The sequence below is a fragment of the Bos indicus genome, chromosome 1 (assembly GCF_029378745.1).
Source record: "Bos indicus isolate NIAB-ARS_2022 breed Sahiwal x Tharparkar chromosome 1, NIAB-ARS_B.indTharparkar_mat_pri_1.0, whole genome shotgun sequence".
NCBI lineage: Eukaryota > Metazoa > Chordata > Mammalia > Artiodactyla > Bovidae > Bos > Bos indicus.
Genome location: NC_091760.1, coordinates 63,137,057 through 63,142,299, shown reverse-complemented (window position 1 = coordinate 63,142,299; position 5,243 = coordinate 63,137,057).

Sequence of the window (5,243 nt, the reverse complement as noted above, 5' to 3'; positions counted from 1 at the left end):
ATCATCTGCTGAATCTCTTAAGAAGTATGCTTAACTCTGAACTCCTCATAGGTAAGGGGCAATTCACTCTTATCTGTGAACCTTCTTCACAGCAGTATCCAGCCAGCACATCTTTGCAGGAACATAATAAAAATAGAGTTATCTAATCAAATACTGCAAGCTTTAGTTCAACACATGATTTATATAGCTCCTTAGTTCATTATATATTTTCATACTTAGATCAGTCTTTCTTTTTTCCCCCCAAAGTATTTAAGTTTAGAAATGCACTTAAAGGACAGTTTGCTTTAAAGCCACTAAAGCATAAGCTTCATATATTCTCCTGCCTTTCCCACACAGTGCTCATGCCACTGCCCTGAGGGAACCTAGTAATGAGTTTTCATGGTCACGTGATTTTTGTAAGGTTACAAAAGCATAATCACTGAGCTGCAATAGGTTAAGGCTTCTTCATCCTTTAGTATGTAATTTTGTATCCTTAAATATAGTCTCTAAGATATGTAAAAGACTGTATCATCTCCAGACCTCACCAGAGCTCGATCCATCCCTGTGTATGTGAGGGGAGGCCTCAAACATGGAGGCCACTGCAAGACTCATCTCCATGACCAGCTACTTATCTGGGATTAACTATATCTGAGCTTAAATGACTTCAACTCAGTAGAAAGAAGGGTGCTTTAGAGTTTCCACCCACATTGCTCACCCTGAGTGAACACTCCCTACCTCCATATGGGGCAGTGTTGGTAGGCCAGGAGGTTTCAGTGTGGTAGAATTGTTGAAACTTACATTGAATTTGTGGCTTTTCTATCTGTGGGTAAGTCCATAATTTTCAGTAACCTGGCAGGGATACACCCAGAGGTAGCAGCCTGTGAATTCACTGCTCCAGCGACCCTGTCAGCATCATCAGATACAAGGCACCAATTCTAGCCCCTGGACATGGAGAGTATCAAGAATGGAGAAGGTAGACACCATGAGGCCTAACCTAAAACTTGATCCTCCTTATTCTGAAGGGTCTTAAAATACTCAACATGAGAATATTACTGAAAATGAGCTGGACTTCACTGGCATCCAGCAAAGGCCACAATGGGCTTTAAGAGAAAGGTTGAGGGGAGGTATTGATCCCACAAACTCTGGCTTTCAGAGACAGCTGGATATTGAGACTGAAAAGAACCTTCTGGTCAGAGACAAGATCTGTAGAACCTAAGTGATTTTGCAGTGATGCCATAGCCAATGACCCCATTGGGGTGATGCAAGGAAACAGAATATTTCCCTGTGTATCTCTGGGCTAAGTAAAATTGAGCAGATCACTCCTGATGAACTGATATAATCTATAAAGTAATTCCCCAGTGATCCATCTCTTCCCACCATTGTTGGACTTCTTAAAACCTATTGGAGTAGATCTGGGACTACTAAGGGTTTAACTGGTCCTGAAGACCAGCTACCAAATGACACATCTTCAGGACTGATCTTTGAGTCAAGGCCATAGTAGAGGAAATTTTAATGAAGGATCACACACATACAAACAAACGAAAACCATACACAATGGCCTCCCCATAGTGACCAAACCCCCTGTTCTAAGTTCTGGCTTGGCTTTGGGAAGTGCTCACCAAGGATTTAGAGAAGAGATGTAAGTCCTAAACCATTTGTTCATTTTTTCACTTTTCATATCTTAAAGGTAACCATCTATATTGAATTGAATGAAAGACCTAGTCTTATATATAGCAAAAATGGGTAGTAAGTCACTGACTAAGTTTCCATATAAAATATGCCACCTTTTCAGAGTTCTTTTCCTCCTTTCCCCCACGGAAGATTTGAGTTAGGCAACAGGAGAAACTTGTGAAGCAGAGTTTTACTCTAAATCTATTTGGAACAATGACTTTTCGAGTGCAAGAATCAAAGAAAGATATGAGTAACTTAAGATACCATGCCATGGTATTCTCATACTTAATATATTCAGAAGAGAGTGTACTTTCCCATCTAGGTTGGTGCAAGTAGTAAACATACCCAGTCTTAGGGAGATAGTGACAGTTAAAGCACTGCTCCTGAGAGATCTGATACACATTCTGACAAGTGACCAATTCACTGTTGAAGCCCACAGTGAGTGATAGGTTGTACGGGTGTGATGGATGTATGGGTATGAAGTCAGCATTTCTCCTGCTGTTGGAACAGAGAGGAAGCAAGATTAGCAGGATTCTTCTATTGTTACTGCTCTGGTTGGGGATTGTAAGACCAAACCACCTCTAATCTTATTACCCCAAAGAGAGTTTTCAAAGTAACAACCAACCATTCAATTTCTATGGTACCACGGGGGTCTTTTAACTACTGACCATTTCACTGGGCATAAATCAAAAGTTCACTAGTGAATCAAAATATACAATAATGTCTCCTCCAAGAAAGTTGTTTTCTTTGCAGAATTTGAGACCTATTATCATTGAGGGTTAGTACGTGTGGTTGACAAAGCTGAAGTCCTCACTAAAGCCTGATATATTATACTCATCTAATTAAAAAGTAAGCCATATTATCACACTTTTAGCCTTCATGAACACTGAAAATTACCTGTGTCAAGAAGTGGTAACTGCACTTTACAGACTGAAAACCAAACCAAAACAAAACTGAAATTCAGAGAACTTTAGAAACTTGTCAGTTAATGATCATACAATAGTTCAGTTCAGTTCAGTCAGTCAGTTGTGTCTGACTCTTTGCAACCCCATGGACTGTAACACTTCCCTATCCATCACCAACTCCCAGAGCTTGCTCAAACTCATGTCCATTGAGTTGGTGATGCCATCCAACCATCTCATCCTCTGTTATCCCCTTCTCCTCCTGTCTGCAATCTTTCCCAGCCTCAGGGTCTTTCCCAGTGAGTCAGCTCTTCGCATCAGGTGGCCAAACTATTGGAGTTTCAGCTTCAGCATCAGTCCTTCCAATGAATATTCAGGGCTGATTTCCTTTAGGATGGACTGGTTGGATCTCCCTGCAGTCCAAGGACTCTCAAGAGTCTTCTCCAACACCACAGTTCAAAAGCAGTAGTAGAGTGGAAATGAACTTAGGAACTCTGACTTCTAATTATAAATTATTTCTGGACAGCCCATGTTTTATAAGGTAAACTCCTTTTGGAAAATGCTGATATGTGTCAAAGCTGGTTGGGAATAACTCAAACAATACTGAAAGATGAACAGTGAAGAATGTAGTCCACTGTAAGGATTTAAAAACATTTTTCTAAAATCGACTCTGGAAAGGTTACAAACCTAATGAACTATTTATTCTAATGGGCAATAGTCTCAGAATTAAAAAAAAATACCTGTAACCCTTTTAATGTAATGGTAATATCATCAGTTAAATATCAATGCATACTGTGTTTGAATGTAGTTTTCTCTCATGACTATATAGTATTTAACAATTTTGCCCCAAATTCTGTCAACTTTTCTTGCAACTGTATTATGTTTTGAAGTCATAGAAGACTAAAGGACAGGTGTCTTAAAGAACCCTCTATGGACTCTTTTCAGTTAAAGGTTCCATGTCAACTCACTTGTAAAACAAAAAGAATTATCCTTTTGTTAAATAAGAGTGTATAAAATTCAGGACCTATGGAGAACTACCATAGAAACACCAAATCAGTCATTTCTTACCCTTGGCTTCAGGAAGATATTATTTAGACACAGCCCAACATTAGTATATCATTTTAAAATCTGGTCTTGGTTATCGCTACATGAAACGAATTATAGATACTTCAGTCCACACATTTTCTATAAGAACTTAGGAAATTGTTTTTCACTACAGTCTTAAGTTCTGAGAATAAATAGCTTGATTGTAACCTAAATGATCAATGATTTTATTAATGAAAAACATCACCTTAAAATAATATTCCTATTTTTACCATTATAGAAAATACTTTATTCCCCTCCCCTCCAGAAGAAGGCATACATTCTATTCACGGAGGGCTCGGGGTGTGCTCAGAGTTTATACATGTTAAATAATGATTTGGAGTGAGCAAGGGGGGCAGCTGTCAAGGGAACAGATCAATCGGTCAATTGAAATGTCATTTCACCACTCGCCATAGGATGTTGCCATGTCTCTTTGCTGTCTCTCTCTCTCTCTCTTTCATTCCCTTGTATTTTGATTTAGATATAAAAGCTGCGACATAATTTAAACTGACAGCAGAATCAAACAGTATGACCTTGCCAGGATTGTTTCAGGCTTTCAACACAATCCACTGGGGGTAAAGTGTGGGCAAAGGCGGGTGGTTAGTGAAAGCAGTGAGAGGAGAGCCAGCCTGCCCAGATGGCCTTGCTGCTCACATGTTCCTGGAGGGCTGGTCTCAGGTCTGGATGTCTCCAGACCTGTCTGATGGGAAGATAAGAGCTGGACTGAGAAGCGCAATAGAGGAACTATAGGGACAAGAGCAAATGACAAAAATTGGAGCAGTGGAGGGTGATGATAATATAAGGCTTGTGTATTACTGTGTCAGAGGTTGAATGGCTGGTATTTAATGTTTCAGAGTTTAGTCTGCCATAGTAAGGAGAAATAGTCTTGCCGTTGATAACAGGGTGACCAGATAAACACTACCTTGCCAGATGACACATACAATAAGCATGGCTGAGAGGAGGGCACTTAAGTCCTTGGCTCACAATGGATCCCCCTAAAGTTTCTGTCATTTGTCTATCCAGAGGAGGGACGGGTGGTTTGAGATGACTGCAGACAGCATAAGGTTGTTTCTGGCTTCTTTTTTTTTTAATAACTCAAAGTACTAATCTTTTAATTGGCATCATTGATAACCTTTTCCACCATGCACCTTACACGTGTCTACAGGTTGACTCTCTTCAGATATGATGATGCCTCAGGAAGCCAAAGCAGCAGGTGGTTGGGCTTCCTTGGGGAAGCCTGGATACAACATCCCACCACCCATCATAGAGCACCTTTCTGGTGCCAGATTTGCCTTGGATAATGATAGACAAGCCCAGAAAAGTTGCCTTTCAGAAGAAACCATTTTTCAAAGATAGAATGGAAAAAGAGGCAGGGCAGTGTGGCAATGATGGTGAAACCTTTCAAAGCAGAAACAGCAGTGGAAAGGCATGGTGTGAGGCTCAGGAATGAGCCTGTGATGGAAGAAGGGTCTTGAACCATGTGTGCCCTGACCAGACCTGTTAGTGAACATGAGAGTGATGAGGATAATAACAGCACAAACCACAAAAGCAGCTGCCTCCAAATGAAGCCTGGTGCCTGGCACTATTTTAAACATCCCATGCGACATT